This window comes from Equus caballus, chromosome 2 (assembly GCF_041296265.1).
Source record: "Equus caballus isolate H_3958 breed thoroughbred chromosome 2, TB-T2T, whole genome shotgun sequence".
Lineage (NCBI taxonomy): Eukaryota > Metazoa > Chordata > Mammalia > Perissodactyla > Equidae > Equus > Equus caballus.
The window spans coordinates 82,999,383-83,019,409 of NC_091685.1; the positions used below are offsets into that span (position 1 = coordinate 82,999,383).

The following is a 20,027-nucleotide window of genomic DNA, read 5'->3' on the forward strand; positions in this document are numbered from 1 at the left end:
GCCGGGGCCGGGGCACGGCGAGACCGGGGAGGGAAGCGGTGTTCCGACCCAGGGTGGAAGGACGTCACAACATCTTCCCCTCCAGGCATTGGCGGGGTTGCTGAGCATCAGAAATGTAGTCCCTCGTAGGGAACTAAAGACGGTAAAGACGGTGGAGGCGGGGACAAGGGTGTTTAGGACAGTGTTGATTCAGAAGTAAAAACCTTTAAAGGAGCTGGAATCCTTTAGGGTCAACTTTTGACCACTAGCAACAAAAAATAGAACAACGAATAACCTTCTGGGACCAAAGCAGAAAATATACAGTTTCTGAGATTTCATCATTTGCCTAGACTCTGGCATGTAACTTAATCTCTGAGTCTTATTTTCCATTTCTAAAAGCCTAACGTTTCTAAGCAAATAAATTGGTCAAAATTACTAAAACCGTATAACCATGCAGGTAATGCCATTTTAACATTTGTTACCTAATTACATGTGTACAGAGCTTGACAGTTTCAAAACCCTTGCCTGCATTATTTCATTTGGCCCTCACAACATTCATTCCTGGGCAAGTTTTGTGGCTTCGTTCCCATTTTGCAGATGAAGAAAGTGAAGCTCAGCTGCATTAAGGGATTTACTTAGTATTACATATCTTGAATGGAATTTGCCAGAGACTCAGTCTTGACTTTTACACTTCTAAGTCAGATATGATCTCTTGGCTTTCTTGTAGCAAAGTGTTCATCTTCTCTGTTGTTTAACCAGTAGCCCTTCGTTCAGCTGTGTGGCTCTTGGATAATAGACGTAGCTTTCCTGTTACCGCCTGACTGTGTGCCTAGTTGATTTTTTATTAAGAAAACATTGTCTCAGGTGAGCGTCACTTAGCGTTGTATTGTAGACCTACAGATGTATCCACTAATAAATTTTTCTGCTCATGTCAAATGGGGGTAAGGGAGAATTCCCTACATATAGCTATGTTCTCTGAGCTTCACCAGATACTCTGCTGCCTGAGATTAGCATTTGATCTTTACTTTATTTAAAGGTCTGTCCTCTTTGGAGCCCCCAAATTGGATCAGGATGACTTTGGATATTACAGGTATGTAAAGGAGAACTGTATTCATCGTGTAAGTTTTATAAGTTTTAGAGAATAAGTCATATATGGAAGTGAAGGGAAGCAGGATTTGCCACCCCAAAATATGTCTCTTTGGCGTACAGATTATTCTAAGCTGATTATTTTTTAAGAAACAGCAGACATTAGGATTCTGATTGGGATTGCACTGAATCCGTAGATTGTTCCAGGTAATATGGACATTTTAACTATGTTTATTCTTCTAATCTATGAGCATGGGATATCTTTCCATTTCTTTATATCTTCTTCAATTTCTTTCAATAATGTCTTATAGTTTTTAATGTATGAGTCTTTCACTTCTTTGGTTAAATTTACTTCTAGGTATTTTATTCTTTTTGTTACAATTGTAAATGGGATTGTATTCTTGATTTCTCTTTCTGCTAGTTCATTGTTAATATATAGAAATGCAGCTAATTTTTGCATGTTGATTTTGTACCCTGCAACTTTACTGTATCTGTTGATTATTTGTAATAGTTTTTTTGTGGATTCTTTTAGGGTTTTCTATATATAGAATCATGTAATCCACAAATAGTGACAGTTTTACTTCTTCCTTTCCTATCTTCCCTTTTATTTCTTTTTCTTGCCTAATTGCTCTGGCTAAAACTTCCAGTATTGTGTTGAATAAGAGAAGCAAGAGTAGGCATCCTTGTCTTGTTCCTGTTCTCAGAGGAATAGTTTTAAGTTTTTCACCATTGAGTATGATGTTGGCTGTGGGTTTGTCGTATATGGCCTTTATTATGTTGAGGTGCTTTCCTTTTATACCCAATTTATTGAGAGTTTTTTATCATAAATGGATGTTGGATCATGTCAAATGCTTTCCCATATAAAATTTATTTGGAAGAACAAAAGACCACAAGTAGCCAAAGCAATCCTGAGAAAAAAGAATAAAGGTGGAGGCATCATACTCCCTGATTTCAAAATATACTACAAAGCTATAGTAATCAAAACAGTATGGTACTGGCACAAAAACAGACACACAGATCAATGGAACAGAATTGAAAGCCGAGAAGTAAAATCACACATCTATGGACAGCTAATCTTTTAAAAAGGAGCCAAGAACATAGAAGGGAAAAAGGAAATCTCTTCAATAAATGATGTTGGGAGAACTGGACAGCCACATGCAAAAGAACGAAAGTAGACCATTATCTTACACCATACACAAAAATTAACTCAAAATGGATTAAAGACTTAAATGTAAGACCTGAAACCATAAAACTCCTAGAAGAAAATATAGGCACTACACTCTTTGACATCGGTCTTAGCAGTATCTTTTTGAATACCATGTCTACTCAGGCAAGGGAAACAAAAGGAAAAATAAACAAATGGGACTACATCACATTAAAAACGTTCTGCACAGCAAAGGAAATCATCAACGAAATGAAAAGACAACCAACCAACTGGGAGAAAACATTCCAAAATCATATATCTGACAAAGGGTTAATCTCCAAAATATATAAAGAACTCATACAACTCAACAACAAAAAAGTGAACAACCCGATCAAAAAATGGGCAGAGGATATGAACAGAGATTTTTCCAAGGAAGATATACAGATGGCCAATAGGCACATGAAAAGATGTTCAATCTTACTAATTATTAGGGAAATGCAAATCAAAACTATAATGAAATATCACCTCACACCCATCAGAATGGCTATAATTAACAAGACAAGAAATCACAAGTGTTGGAGAGGATGTGAAGAAAAGGGAACCCTCATACACTGCTGGTGGGAATGCAAACTGCTGCAGCCACTATGGAAAACAGTATGGAGATTTCTGAAAAAATTAAAAATAGAACTACCATATGACCCAGCTATTCCACTATTGGGTATTTATCCAAAGAACATAAAATCAATAATTTAAAAAGATATATGCACTTCTATGTTCATTGCAGCATTATTCACAATAGCCAAGATGAGGAAGCAACCGAAGTGCCCATCAATGGATGAATGGATAAAGAAGATGTGGCGTATATGTATATAATGGAATACTACTCAGCGATAAAAACGACAAAATTGTGCCATTTGCAACAACATGGATAGACCTTGAGAGTATTATACTAAGCGAAATAAGTCAGACAGAGAAAGACAAATACTATATGAAGTCACTCATATGTGGAAGATAAACAAAGAAACACATGGATAAAGAGAACAGATTAGTGGTTACCAGAGGAGAAGGAGATGGGGGGAGAGTGAAAGGGGTAAAGGAGCACTTATGTATGGTGATGGATAAAAACTGGACTGTTGGTGGTGAACATGATGCAGTCTACACAGAAACTGAAATATAATAATGTACACCTGAAATTTACACAATCTTGTAAGCCAGTATGACCTCAATAAAATAACTTAAAAATAAAATAAAGAAACAGCAGACACAGGAGAAGATCTGAAAACCAAGTAGAAGTTATTCTTTTGTGAAAGATATTGATAAGGGAAATCTGCATTTGTAATGATGTCTCCCTCTCTGTACCAGGAAGATGAGGATGACTAAATATCTAGAAACTCCTATCAATGGAGAAGGCACCTACTTAAATATGCATAACACCATTGTTCACTGTGCTGTTCCTGGTAACATCCCATAACTCGCCTTCCATCCCCCTCAACCTGTTCTTTTGCTTTCATCCGGAGATGGTATTTAGGGTGATGGTTTGGGCCCTTTCAGGGAGTTGCCCAGTTTTCCTGGGTATCTCTCAGGTATACGAGAGGTATACATGTTATTAAACTTCTGTTTCTTTTTCTCCTGTTAATCTGCCTTTTTGTTCCAGGGGGTCTCAGCCAAGAACCTAGAAGGTTAGAGGGAAAATTATTTTTCCTGCCCTACAGAGGGATAGGAGAATAAGTTTCGTGCAACCAAGGGAGTTTAGAAGTTGAAGAAAACCTTAAATTTCGTTTTCCCATAATGGAAGAATTACTGAGTTTGGAATAATAGGAGGTTCACTTTCATGTAATGAAATAGACTTACCTTTCTTTGCAAAATCTTAGGGAAACATTTAGAACTTCTATGCTAAAAATACCTAAAATTGACTTGGTCACCTTCCCTAGTATTGTCTCTATGCCACCTATGGATGTTGTGTTGGAGAATTAGGTTATTCAGAAGAAAAGCATATCGAACTGTTTGGATGGTTTTGGATTTTTGTTTTTGACTTTTTCCCAAAGGTTAGGAAATACAGTTGATGACCTAAAATGACCTCTTCCAGGCCTATGAAGTTGTGAAATTCAGAATTTTGAATATTTTCTCTGAAGATGATTGGCTCACCTGTATTTATATCACTGTTTCATATTATGTTGTCAAAGGGGAAGCTGCCAAATAACATCATGAAATAATCCATTTTCCCCAATCCTATCAAATGTTGGTCCACTTTCTCTATGTTTTCTCTGTCTCCATTCACTGCCTTCATAATTTCATCCAGTCACATGGCTTTAAATACCATGTTGATAACTCCCAAAGTTATTTCTCCAAACTTGACCTCTCTCCAAACCTTTAGAGTCATATAGCCAGCTATCTTCTCAACATGTCAACTTGCATATTGGTAAACATTTCATAACTCAGCATGTCCAAAATGGAGCTAACGTTCTCCCCCAAACTGGCTCCATACTGAGCCTTCTTCTCAGCTGATGGCAACCTCTTCCTTCTGGTTGCTCAGGCAAAACTTCTTGAGGTTGTTCTTGATTCCTATCTTTTCCTCACTCTTCACATCCAACCTGTCAGGAAACCCTGTTTACTCTCAAGTTATATCCAGAATCCAGCTACTTCTCACTATTTTTACTGTGACCAACCAGGCTGAGCCACCATCATCTCTAAGTTGGATTACTGCAACAGCTTCCTGGCTGCTTTCCCTGCCTCTACCATCACCTTCCCCCAACCCCTAATATTCTTGACACAGCAGCCAGATAGCTTCAAAACATGTCATACGGCAGATTATGTCACTCCTCAGCCCAGAACCCAGCAATGACTCTCACTTCATTCAGACTCTAAACCAAGGTGTTCATAATAGACTACAAGGCCCCAGTTGTTATGCAGCCCCTCCAAATAACCCTGCCTTCTTCTCCCACTCTACACCTTGACCCCTCTGCTCCAACCACACTGACCTTGCTGCTTCTCAAACATACCAGTGCCAGGCAGAGGCCCACCCTAGGTTATTGTTTCCAGCTGTTCCTTCTGCTTAAAATGCTCTTCCCCCAGATAGCCACTTGTCCACCTCCCTAATGTCTTCAAGTTATTTCTCAGATGTCACCCTCTCAAGGAGATTTATCAAATATTTTTTCTTTAATTAATGGGATCCTGTTGTACGCTTCTTTATGCTTTTTTCTTCCTTTGTTTACATCTACCTGAAAACATTTGGTGAGGTCTATCTCTACATACTTAATAGCAATGCTATTTTTTATGCACCTAGCTTCAAGTGGCCTATATTAATTTTATTTTACTTGATCGTGAAACTTAAATGCTGCTCTAAATATCTGGTGTTAGATTAAGAAACCAAACATTAAAAGAAGAGAGATTATTCTCACCAAATCATTTGTTCATATGGCATAAGAACTTACCACTCTTGCCGCTGCCTAAATCGTCTTAAAACATTAGTCTTGAACATATACATTTATTTTTTCCTATTTTCTCTTTATATGAATTCTATTTATCCTTTAATGATAGCCTGAATTGTAATAGTCACTCATGAAATTTTTCATCAAAACTTCAGTCCATTTGCCATTATATAATTTATAAATGAAGAGCCAGAGACATCATATAACTTTTCCAAAGTTTGCTAATAAATGATTCAGAAAGCTATGTACCTAAGTATGTCTGATTCTGGAAACTGAGCCCTTAAAATATTTTTTGTGTGACTGTAAATTGTATATTCAACAATATCTCATGGCACCCAAAATAACATTGGCATACAACCAGAACGCCACAGTAATTATGGTGTAATTTTGAGAAGATAAAAGAAGAAATATGAGTAAGATCTTCCTATTTATGAATCTGAGCATTGTACTCTGTTTCATCTCATTGAGGAACAGAACAATCAAAGGCCCACCGTGACATCTACCAACCCACCATCACTCCTAACTCCACGGAGAGGAACTATTTGCGTTTGGAGGCATATGAACTTAAAATAGATATCAAGATCGTAATGTTTTCTCAAAGTATTTACTGCAAAAGCATCTACATGATATGATACAGCTTTTTGGTATATTAGATATGTGTCCTAGTCCTTAGCAAAAACAGAAAAAAATTCTCACCTCTGTGCAAATAACATGATACTATTATTGTACTTCAAGAATGTGCCTTAGGAAAAAAAACAAGTAAACCTATTGATTATTTGGTTTTATCAAGGCTAGTCCAATAACAATTATATCAAAATCACTGATTTTAGCCCAAAGTCCTCGTGTCCAGGTAGATATTGCAATGCAACTGTCATCCACAGATCAGGTTGTATGAGTTGTTTATTCTTTTATTTTGTAGTTAGCATGTGATAGGTCAGCTCACTCAGGATTGCTCAAAGCCAAATATTCCTCTGAAGCCATAATAGCAGTTATTGTGGCAGAAGCGGATGACTGGTAACTTAGGCCCACAAATCTTCCAGTCAAATGAAATCTCTTCCAAAAGCGTTTGCAGTTTTTACCAAGTCTGAGCAAAGTTATAGTTGCCTCTTTTGACAAACTTTGAATCTGCCCATTGGCATTGCTGCAGATCTGGAAGGAGGTCATGCTATCCTCCAAAAGCCAGGATTTCAAGTCATAAATGATCATGACAACATGTTCTCTTCCTCTGGTATCCAAAGCAGATACGTCATGTCAATTTAAAAAGCACTCCAAAAGTCTGTCTTTTAGAAACTTACAAACACTGTCAATGTTGATTTCTTTTTCCTATTTCTTTCTTTTAAGACCTAGGTAAACAACTAATATTGGAAAAGTATTATCTATGGATGATATTAAGAATTTATTCCTCTAGGTTTTCTAATATCAAGCTAGATCAACTGTAAGCTCCAAACATGCAGATTATGGAAGCTAAATCTATGTCTTTGTGGGAAATGTTTCATATTTACCACATCTATAAACTCCATTTATAATTTATATATGTGGCATGAGAGATGATGAATAAGAATAGGCATTCTGTTTTAGCAAGGTTTTTTTAGAATACACAAGTGAATGGATAACAGTCCTACACACATTAAAAGTAAATTGTATGAAGAAAATCATGGTACCTATCAAATTATTATGGTTTTAAAATAAAACTTTAAAATCAGGCTCACCAAGCAAATTAAGCCCATCGTGTCATCATTAAGTCGCTACTTAAGTTTACTGTGGATTTTAAAGATTATGTCTCTCTAACCTAACATTAAAAACTTACTTTACCAATAGAAGCCATATGTAGTACTTGGGCAGGAGACTGACAGATAAAGATCCAATTCTGAAACCGGCTTGACTGAGGAAGAGAAGCCAAGAGGAAAGTCAATAAAGCATTGGGTTGGGGTAGAAAAAATGGGACCAGAATAAAATATTTGGAGAAAATTCTCTAGGTTAGCATTTCCTAAAGCATATTTTATGCAATATTATCCTTTGGTATGCTTTATAGAAAAAAAGAAAAAGTCAATGATTAAACAAATTTGGAAATTTTTGCCTATAGTATCTTCTAACATTTATAAAGTATTTTAGCATATTTTTTATGTCATAATTGAATATTTCAACATTATTTAACACAGTATTTCCAAAATATATTTGACCAGTATATTTTTTATGCTGCATCTATAAATATTCCACAGACCTAGGATTCCAAGAGATCTAATTCACAAAATCTTCTCTATGTAAAAACAGTATAAGAAAAGGCTCCTGATAGATTAAAAAGATAGAGAGAACCATGCTCTTTTTGTTTTATATAAGAACAGAATATTAGCTAAAATAAGAGACAAATGGCACAGAGTCTGACTAGAAGGATCTTACAGCAATCACGGCATAAGGTGAAGGACTAGATTAAATGGAGGTCATGGAAGTAAACAGAAATGATAAAATTGTGTAGATATTCTGGAGAGGTGGTTAACAACTTTCCATCAGAAATAGTTCACACAGATAGTACTAGAAAGAATAAAACGTGATGACTTTCTTTCGTAAGCTTGAAGTTCTAATGGACAGATAGCAAACAATAGGTATGAAAAACTACAAGCAACATGAGAGGGGGCAATGTTTAGCATTAAATCTTGAGAGTATTAGTGGTAAACTGAGTGGTTAATCAACAAGAATTAGAAGAAAAGCTTTGGTCAGGTGGTATGTCTTGTGCCTTAAATAATTCACCAAGAAAAAGGATAGAGGGACCTGCCCCTGGCGCAGCGGTTAAATTCGCACATTCTGCTTCTCGGTGGCCCGGGGTTCGCTGGTTCTGCCACTTTGGATCCCGGGTACAGACATGGCACCACTTGTCAAGCCATGCTGTAGTAGGCGTCCCACATAGAAAGTAGAGGAAGATGGGCACGGATGTTAGCTCAGGGCCAGGCTTCCTCAGCAAAAAGAGGAGGACTGGCAGTAATTAGCTCATGGCTAATCTTCCTCAAAAAACAAAAGAAGAAAAAGGATAGAGGGCAGCATATCTAGCAAAGAGAAGAATGAGGACTTGGTGAGAGATAGAGGGGAAGAAAAATTCCACAACGATGGTAAGACTTGAGTCTTAAACAAGGAAAATTAGGAGCTGGCCCAGTGGCGTAGTGGTTGTGTATACACGCTCTGCTTTGGTAGCCTGGGGTTAGCTGGTTTGGATCCTGGGTGCAGACTGAGCACCGCTCATCAGGCAATGTTGTGGCAGCTCCCCATATAGAAGAACTAGAAGGACTTACAACTAGGATATACAACTATGTTCTGGGGCTTTGGGGAGGAACAAAAAAAAGAAAACAAAATTAGTGTTTTCAATAACAATGAGCAAGAAGGGATGATGATCTGTATGGGCCACAACTATGAATGTCATAACCAACTATTAATCCTAAGATGAGTCAAACAGAGTACTATCCCCTCTTTTAAGTACATCGCTCCCTAGCAGGGTAACACTAGAGTATTATCATTACAACAAAAGACTCACGAACAAGGTATTCATGGCTTCCTTAGGAGTGAGTTATTATCTGGCTTGAGGCAGTGAGGGAAGGATTGCCTTTTCTCATTGAGATGATGCCTGAGTCGGGTTTTGTAAAATCAATATGCCAGATTGACCAAAGGGGAAAAGGAATTTCTAACAAGTGGAAAAACATGTGTGAAGACGTAAATATAGAATACATGGCATGCTCACATTTCTGTAGTTTTATCTTGCTGCAACATAAAGTGTTAGTGATACGAGGAAGAAAGTGACAGAAAGTGAAGCTGGAGGAGTTGACTTGGACCAAATCATGAAGGGTCTCATTTACAGTGAGGTTTATTTTATAAACTATAATAAAGCAGTGAAGGGTCTTAAGGAAAGGGAATTATATGATCATATTTGTTTTGCAGAATGATCACTTGAACTGCCTTTTGGAGACAATGATGGGAGAGACAAAATAAGGAACGAGAAGAACATTGAGGAAGTTGTAAATGTCTACGCAAAATACTATGGGCCTGAACATGGGTTGAGTGTTGGGAAATAGAGATAGGCCAGAGGATATAAGAGCTGTCAGTGAAGAAAATCTCCCAGGATTGGTGAGGAATGCATAATGGAATGTGAAAGGATGAGGATGACAGAACCAAGGATGTGGATGGCCAAAAACATAGGAACAATGGGGTAGTTATTTTTGGCTTGTTTCATTTTGTTTTGTTTCAGTTCAGTGACTGAAGGGGATATAAATTGTGGCAGTTTCAAGGAATAGCTTTCTTACTGATTGGCTGAACTACACTGCCTCATTGTCCTTCTGCTGCATTCCCTTAACAAAATTCCAATCCTGGGTGAAGGCAGTTATCTACTTTCTTCAAAACTGCATCAACAGATTAATTACTTAACAGAATAGCTTAAGTGACATTTATAGTAGATAAGCCCTCTCTATGCTCAGCAATCTTACTATGTCTGCTCTTGTTTTCCATGATTATTTCATACATTCTCTGCTCTCCTGAAACCTCTGAACATCCCTCTTCCTGCTTACCCTCGACAGATGAGAAAATGGAAAGCATAAGAATGGAAATTTCCTCAAGGTTCATTCCACAAATGTACTTATGAGAACTTTTCTTTTCTCCCTCCATTCAGTTAAAATAAAACATTTTTTCCTTTTATGTTTCTTCTCCTGAGCCTTATCATCTCTCATGTATTTTGGAACTATAATACATCAATTCTCCTCTCCTTTTCCTTTACTTTCATCTTCACGTTTTCTAACTCCATCATTAAATATCCCAAGGCTTTCCAACACTTAAAAATAAAAACCTTCTTCTGAAAAGCTAAGTAATCTGCAATAAACTTTAATATCAAAGAAAAAGTAGTGGGTAAAAAACATTTTGACTCTGCAGCTCTTCTGCATTTCTGCTTCCTCCTTTTGCCAGTACTTTCTTTCTCTGTCCTCGCATGATCAACTTTATTGTTTATCAGAGGAACATTAGGATGCCTATGGACTGGAAAGTACTTGACCCGAGTTCAACGCCATATTGGTTTGCTAGGGCTGCCATAACAAAATACCGTGGACTGGGTGCTTAAACAATAGAAATTTATTTTCTCACAGTTCTTGAGACTGGAAGTCCAAGAGGAGGATGTCAGCAGGGTTGGTTTCCTCTGAGGCTTCTCTTCTTGGCTTGCAGATGACTGCTCTCTTGCTGCCCCTTCACTCGGTCGTCCCTGTGTGTACACATCCCTGGCGTCCCTTCTTCTTCTTATAAGAACACCGAAGTCATATTGGATTAGGGCTCCTCCCTAACAACCTTATCTTCTTTAAAATCCTATCTCCAAATATGATTACATCATGAGGTACTGGGGGTTGAGATTTCAACATATGCCTTTTAGTAGGACATAATTCAGCCCGTGACAAGTACTATAAGCAGATATAAAAGAGAATCATAGTGAGGACTCTTAACAACTTTATTCACTACTTAGACATTAGTTTACTAATTTTTTCACTTCTTTTGAAGGTAGAGGGAACATTTCAGACCTATTGTAGTACCTGGACTTTGGACATAGCATCTGAAATGGATAGGAGAGAGGGATGTGAAAGACGACTTTGAAAAAGCAGCTGAAATAAAGAAGAGAATGTACGTGAGAGAGATTTCAGCAGAAGGATTCATGCCACTTATAAGCTGGTTGAACGTGGTGGGTAGTGAAAAACACTCAGAAACAATTCACAGTTTTTGAACCTGGATAAGTAGGTTGCTAGTGGGATATTTATAGAAATATGGAACAGAAGAAGTGCAATTGTGGGAAGAAAGATGAAGTATTCTATTTTGGGTGCATTGACATTGAGGTACCAAATAGTGATATCTAGCAAAAATGAAATGAAAAACCTATACTTAGGAGAAAGTCAGGGATGGAAATGTAATATAAGGCACAATACCAACTGCTACACCAAGGAAAATACATAAAAAGAAGTCCAGCTGTATCTTTGGGGATGCTTACACTTAGAGGAAGAAAGATGGAAGAATTGTTAAAACGGATACGGAAATAAAGTTCATGGAAGAGAAGAAAGGAGAAAAAGAATAATTAAAGCTTCAGTCTGTCATCTTCATTAAATAAGATGGGGTTCACAGGAAATGGAGTGAGGATGAGATAAAGGCTAAAAGCAAGCATAAATGAGTTACCTGATACCAGAAGCTTTATGTACAGTATCTCTAACATTGGAGGTAGGTATCATATCTTATTTTTTTTCTATGCATTAGAGCCAGGATTGAAACATAGGGCTTTTCATTTTCGTATCCTGCTTTATGTAAACGATTTTTAGTAAATTACCTATATAGAACTTTAAAGGAAATATATGGAAACTCAAAATGCAATACTAAAAGAAAAATAGAATTGGTGAAGATAGATAGATGATAGACAGGTAGATAGATAGATAGATAGATAGCCTCTAAAAACATTAATATAAAGCAAAGTCTGACATTTTTCAACATCATATGTAGGTCAAGTGCCAATAGGAGGAGACTTCCATATGCATTTATGGATTTAGCATTAGTCCAAACTGGTAGTCCCAGGTGAAAACTTTTTATCTCAAGACAAAATAGTTAATCGTACTTTTGATAAAGATTTATCTCTTATTCTTTTGTCCAATTTCTTTTATTTATTAATTTCAAAAATTCAACTCAGTTTCCAATACTTTCTGTGTAAATGAATGAAACCTAGGATCTGGTTATTGAAAGCGCAGGAAGGTGGAAAGTCTAGAGGTCTAGAGCAATAACATTAGACAGTATTTTCTTTTTTAAGTAAGAAAATTACTCATTAAGACTGAAGTAACACCACACAGCTCATTTTTATTTTATTTTTCTTTGAATACAAGCGTATTTTGGATATCTCCTATGGGTCAAACATTGTGGACGCAACTGAAATATAAAAACTAGTAAGAAATGGTACCTACACTAAAGTGATCCAAAGTAGGAGAAACAGACAGAAGTTTACAGAAAAGTGTGGTTAAGAGTTGTCACAGTACAGAGCACTCTGGGAGCACATAACCCAGAATGGGGGAATCAGGAAGGTTTCCCAAAGAAGACGACTGGGCTGAATCTTGTAAAATAATTAGGAATTAGAATAATTAGGAGTTAGCTAGATGAAAGTACTTCTGGTGTATAAATTTTTTCTAAACAGACAGACCATGATGTTTATGGGCATTTGAATTGAGTGTGAGCCAAATAGGTGTTCAGAACTACAGTATGGCTGGAACATCACAGGAAAATGGAAGAAGATAAAGCCAGAGAGGTAAGTAAAATCAGGTAATGAAGAACATTGAATGCCATGCTAAACAGTTTATTTTTACCTTATTCTGAAGACTATGAGAGTCATTGAAGAATTTTAAGTAAGAAATAAAGCATGACCAGATTTACATTTAAGAAGTAAGATTTGCAAAAGAACATGTTAATTTTGAATTGTTTCCAAATATTAAAAAATTTCGTTAAAATAGATTAAGTAAACAATGTAATGAATTTGCACTGAAAGTAACTCTCTTTCAAAGTAACATATTATGATTGCAAAATAACACATGATTATTTCAATTTGGTGCTACATCAATTCCTTTTTGGTATTTTTATGAAATAGCTTTAAAACTGATTTAAAGGGTTATTTACACAATTTTTTAAAAATTTAAATCTCTCCATTAATGAAATCTGTACAAAATTTGAGTGTTGATCAATCTATATCCTCAGTCAATAACTGGCTGTATCCCAATGGTTTTTGATAAATAATTTTGTACCTAAAAAATAAAAATAAAAGTGGTTATGGCAAGAACGGCTGCTCTAACACAAAGCAGTGTTATTCAAGGAGCTTCCACCTCTACAGCTGTGACGGTAATCTGGCATCACTGAGCCACTACAAGCTTGATGCCAGAAGAGAAGGCAGGCGAATGAAAGGAGGGAGTTCACATATTTGCATGTGGTAGACGGGCTTGTACTAGGAATATTTGAAGAGGAAGAAGAGTCATTTATATCTCAGGCTTGGGGTTTGGAGCATTCCTAGGGAATCTTTCCCACAAGATTTATGAATTCAAGATTTCTACCCAATTTTTGAAGGAATCAATAACAAAATAAGATCAGAATTCCTAGCTATTTAATATAAATCTCTGTGCACAGATTTTGGAAAACTTCCAGATGAATCAAATACAGTATTTGAATTTCATAAGAATAAAATATTTATTAACAATTTTTCTAATATAATGGTATATATTTAGGAAAACAAATATACAAAGTAAATATGATACTTGATATTTGAGTCTTTGCCTCTTAGAAAATTAGTTTTTTGTTTGGGCTTGTGTTTTAGTTTGTCAAAAGAAATATAGAAATTTCCAGAAATAATTCTTCATTTATTTCCATTCCATTTTGGTTAGTATAATTTCTAAGGAAACTATTTGCAATTGATTAAGTTAAGTGTTTCCATTTGCAAACCAAGACAAAAGATGTCTCATTCAGATGCCAAATCAGGTGCAGTGTTACTGATGGAACAGCTAAAAGCAATAGAGGTTTTATCAGGCTAGTGAAAGAACATACTTAAAATTTACATTAGTTGGCGTTTAGTGCAGTTTCACTGGTTTCATTAGGAACACTTAACTGCTGCTTTTAACAAATTTGTAGCTCTGGAAGAAGCTGATCTGGAAAAAGATGAGAAAAGCCAAGAAGCAGGAAGTATGCCAAACTTTAAGAAGGTCAAAAGAAACTGAAACATTAACACGTGAATAAAGCTCAGTAAATTTAATTTATTTCCATTGTGTTTGAAGCAACGTATTTTATTATCTCCACATGGACAAGTAGACAAAAATACATTTTAAGAAACAGGTCTCAGTGCCAGCCCCACGGCCGAGTGGTTAAAGTTCCACAGACTTTGCTTCAGCAGCCCGGATTTGTGGGATCGGATCCCTGATGAAGTCCTGCTCCACTCATCTGCCATGCTGTGGGGATGACCCACATACAAAGTAGAGGAAGACTGGCAGAGATCTTAGCTCAGGGCTAGTCTTGCTCAAGCAAAAAGAGAGGAGGATTGGCATCAAATGTTAGCTCAGGGCAAATCTTCCTCACACACACACAAAAAAGAGGTCCCTTCATTTTCACAATTTATCAGGACAATGTTATTTTGTGAATAAAGAAGGCATTATTGATTCGAGGGCTTTAGCTTGGCCAGATAAAAAATAATAATTGAAAGTTTTTCTAACATAGACATAGATATGTTTTTTTAACTTAGTTAATTCAAATGTGAGGATCTCTTTTACTTATAAAGGACAAAATATAAAAATTCTTTAGTCTTCTTCAGGCATACATTGCTATATTTAAACAGACTTCAATACAAAAGAGTTACTTTGTCTAATTTTTGTTATCCAAGAAGACAGAAAAAAGTTATTAATAACTAACAGGAGATTCTGTAAAGATGGCTATCTATGTTACTAATGAATCCTCTGTTTAAAAAATTACCTCTTTGGGGGGCCAGCCCCTTGGCATAGTGGTTAAGTTCAGTGTGCTCTGCTTTGGCAGCCCAGGTTCACAGGTTTGGATTCCAGGCAGGGATCCACACCATTTGTCAGCCATGCTGTGGCAGCGACCCCCATGTAAAGTAGAGGAAGACTGGCACAGATGTTAGCTCAGGGCTAATTTTCCCCAAGAAAAAATGTGAAAGATTGGCAACAGATCTTAGCTGAGGGCAAATCTTCCTCTGGAAAAAAAAGATTACCTCTTTGGTAATTAGTGATGTGTGTATTTTGAAAACTGGGGTTGGGGGCTTGGGGCCAAGTGATATAGCTTAGGGAGAAGCAGGGGATTGAGCAATTTTGTAAAAAGTTCTCTTTACAAGGAGGCTGTGCTAGGAACAGTTTCTCTCATGCAAGACCGGACAGTCTGAAGGGAAAACCTGCATGAGGAAATTGAGGTGGTGCCATCCCATGCCATGGCTTTCATGGAGGAACTGTCCCTATCTGCTTTGTGATCATAGCACAGGGAAAAGCATAATGCATTTATCTGTCATGTCTCCCTAAAGAAAGGAACGTGATGGGGAATGGGAAGTGAAGAGAATACATCTTGCTGCTCACTCCATAAGAGCTTACCGACCTGGAGGCTTCCAAATAGAGCCACTCTCTCTGTGGGTCACAGCTTGCCAGTCCGTTGGCTCCTAATCAACTGGTGACACAATTCATTTTTAACCTCTCACTGCCTGGGTAAGGCATTCCCTGGATATGAGTAAGGAAATAAAAATGAATTAAGATGACGCAAGAAGACATTTCAAACAAATTAGCTGAGAACAAAAAAGAGGTTTTAAAATTTTTTAAATTACATGATTTTTTTTTCTGCAAGATCAGCCGTGAGCTAACATCCAGCATCAATCTTACTCTTTTTGCTGAGGAAGATTGGCCCTCAGCTAACATCTGTGCCCATCTTCCTCTATTTTACATGTGGGAGGCCTTCTATAGCATGGCTTGATAAGCTATGCATAGGTCTGCACCCAGGATCCAAACTGGTGAACCCCAGTCCGTCGAAGTGGAGCTTGTGAACTTAACTGCTATGCCACGGGCCGGCCCCAGTGATGATCCGATTTTTGTGTATAAAAATATGAATAAAAGAAACTGAAAAATAGATTGTTAAAACCAAATCAGCAATTTGGAAAATCAGGTGTCAGAATCCTCACAACACAAAGCATTGACAGTATGGCAGTAATGGGGTGAATTACCCAGTTAAAAGATAAATAATGAGTTGGATTAAGAAACAAAACCCAGCCATGTGCTTGTTACAAGGAACAAAACAAAAAATTATGTAGAAAAGCTAACAAGAATGAAATGACTAAGGATGTTTTAAACGAATGATAATTTTAAAAATCAGCTAAGGTGAGTGTAATACTAAAAGCATTCATTGATGCCAAGAAAAAGTGTATTTATAATAATAAATACTAGATTAGGGACTTCCAGTTTCAGACGTAAAGGGCTTAGAAGTTGTCACCCCTATTCTTACAACAAGAGAAAGCCAGACAAATGAAAAATCAACGATTTTCCTTAGACCTGTCAGAGAGCTAGGTCGGAAGTGCAAACCCCCACCCCCAAATCTGGAGAGACAGGTGAATCCAGTCTCACAGTGGAGATCTGCTTACCTGGAGCACAAGCCGCTGGAACCATAAACTGGTAGGAACTTTTAAATGGTAATTTTGACAAGTTACTGGAGGCTGAGTGTGGACCAACCTGAGAGTGAGATACTCCTGGGGGCTGAAGTCCTAGGAGCTCCATGCTTCATGGACTTTACCTCCAGGAACCCCCTACCGGTTGTCCCGGTGAAGCCTGGAGAAAGATCCCCTAGCGGCTTTGGCAGGGGGCAGGGAAGCGTAATCCTTGTGATATATGCCCAGAGCCTTCTCTATGAAAAGACCTACTATCCGGAGGGGAAAGTCTTCACCAGAGCCTCGTCCTAGAGCTGGGGGGGAAGGATATTCCTCTCCCTCCAGCCCCCTCCAGCCTTCCCCTCAACCCCGCAAGAAGAAACACTTGTGAAAGTCACAGGCCAGAGACACAGTCCCCAGTAAAAGACTGAGATTTAATTGGAAGATTATAGAATGGCCTCCCTCATCCATACCTTACCACCACACCCAAAGGGCCACTGTATGATAACAGTGGATTACAGCTGAGAGAAACACACTCTGTCTGAGAAGTACTTACAAAAGCCCAAAGTCGAAAAAAGGAGACGAAAACCAGAACACAAGAAGGATTTTGAAGACTTTTGTGCCTAAAGCTACAGCCATCAGTAAGTAAAGTCCAATTCCTAACCAGATTAACATAAAACTTCACACCAAAGGCCCATTTACCTCAGTTCCTATTAACCAATAAAACATCTCCAGCTTTCATCAAACTACAAGGCACACTAAAAAGCAAGAACAAAATGGTCTAAAGAGACAAAGTAAGCATCAGAACCAGGCTCAGATATGACACAAGTGTCTGAATTATCATACTGGGAACTTAAAAGAACTTTGATTAATATGGTAAGGGCTCTAATGGGAAAAGTATCAACATGTGAGAGTAGATGGGTAATGTAAGCAGGTAGATGAAAATTCTAAGAAAGATTCAAAAGGAAATGCTAGGAATTGAAAAGACAGCAACAGAAATGAAGAATGTCTTTGATGACTTCATTAGGAGACTGGACACAACAAAGGAAGAAATAGCTGACCAAAAGAACTCAGAACCATCACAAACTTCATGTTTCACTTTCTATAGCCAAGACATGGATAGCAAAAATTTCTATTAATGAAAAGAGAAGTACACAATCCTATAATCGTGCTGGGAGGTTTTTAACATCTTTCTTTAAAAAATTGTCAGATCAAGTGCACAAAAAAGTGAAGATATAGAATTTGTTTTTTGCATCTTCTATTTCTTTTACTAGCAGGACATATGATCCTCTTTGCACCTGAGCAGATCTGTGGTGACTGAAATATACAACTGAAACAACCCTTAATTTTGTCTCCCTTCTGTTTCTCCTCCTTTCTCCTTTCTCATCTGTGTCTGGTTTGGGACCACATGATGCTGAGGATGTAATTTGAATGACACAGTTAGCACAATTGATCTAATATAGAAAGAATTTTACAACCAATAAAAGAAAAAAATTACAAGAAAACTTTTTTTAATTCACATATAATCTTATCTAAAACCCAAATTTTTTGCTCCTGCAGCAGTAGGCAATGGCTATTTATAAGGCCCCAATGAATAACTGAACTAATTCCATGAAAAAGAATCTATACAGGCTTCATTTTCAAGTTACAATGAAATAAACCAGAAATTCGCTATAAATGACTAGAAACATATACACACATAAAGCCCTCCATTTCCAAAATTAAAAACACATTTCTAATTAAAACTTGAGTTAAAGAGGAAATCAAAACTAAAAATATAAACTTTAGAAATTAATCATGACTCTCTATATTTCAAAAGTAATAGATTTAGACCAAAGCAATGCTGAGAAGAAAATTTGTAACTATAAGTGCATTTATTAAAACACAAGAATATTTTAAATAAATGAATTAAACATTCAATCCAAGAAGGTACATAAAAAAGAACAAGTTTATTTCCTTTTAAATATAGAAGGAAACAAAATCAAAAACTAAATTGATTAAAATAAATGACAAATTATACCAATTAAGTAAAACAACTCTGGCAAAGTCTTATTTTGTATCAAAACAAAAGGTATTAGAAACATATTACATAGTATTATTAATGAGAAAAGAGATATAAAAGAAAAAAGGAAAGGAATAAATTTAGATGCAATAGATGACATTCAAGGAGATATGTAAATGACCAAAACTGAATCAAGAAGACATAGAAAACACAAAAAGACCAAAACCCATAGAATAGATTGAAAAGCATACTGGATTTTCTTTGCAAAGCTTGGCAAACTTTTTCCTTTAAAGGGCCAGATAATGACTATTTGAGACTTTGCCAGCAATACTGTCTCTCTTGCAAACACTTCACTTGGCCATTGCAGCGTGAAGCCAAAGCAGTCATAGACAATTCCTGGGTGTGGCTGTGTTTGAAAAAAGCAAGTGATAAGATGGAATTGGCCCCAGGTCTTTTGTCTAATGTCAACCCAGATCATTGTCACTCTTTTCTAGGATTTCCTCAATACTCCAGAGGAGAAGCCTAGAATTACATTTTCCAGAATCCACTTATCAGTATGATTCTTGATTCAATTCTACCAATGAGAAAAACTCATGTGAGATGTAAAGAGTGGAAGCCTAGGAGAAAGCCATCGTTGTTCAGAGTAAATTGCCAGCAGTCCATCAGGGCTTGTAACCGGATAGGTTAAATTTGCCAAATTCTGGGATTTAGTTAGCAGGCTCGTTTCACTCTCTCATCAAGCTACATCCTCTATTTTAGATATTTCCATTTTGGCCTCCATTTTCTATTCCTTTATTTTCTTTCTTTCTTTGTTTAGAATTCAGAGAAAGAAGAATGGATTTTGGGGGGAGACCCTTAAGCTACCAACAAGTATTTTTTCCAAACCTTCAGTAACAGATAATATGGTAAATAGATAAGTGGTAAATTCAACATACAAGAATATTTTAAAAGACAGAAAGTTTCCAGTGCGTATAAAATGAGAAAATGTAATTTAGAAAAAGATTCAATTTATAAGAGCAATAAGAAAAATAGAAAGCTTAGGAACAAAACCTAAAATAAAAAGCTAGATATACATCAAGAAAACTTTAAAACTCTAATGAAGAATGTAAAGAAAGACCAAAATAAATGAGGAATCAGACCATCCTCCTAAATGGGAATTATTCAATACTATAAAGCTTTTGAAACTTTCCAAATTAATCTATAAAGTCAATGAAATCTTCAAGAAAACCTAAATAAGATGTCTTT

General features: G+C 36.7%; 1 long non-coding RNA gene across 1 annotated transcript; it reads left to right on the plus strand.

Annotated features, from left to right (window-relative positions):
• Positions 1 to 12,809: 12,809 nt before the first annotated feature.
• On the plus strand, positions 12,810 to 14,409 carry LOC138921852 (uncharacterized). The gene is made up of 2 exons (XR_011434751.1): positions 12,810 to 12,922; positions 14,287 to 14,409. It is a non-coding gene; the product is annotated as an uncharacterized lncRNA (long non-coding RNA).
• Positions 14,410 to 20,027: the final 5,618 nt, after the last annotated feature.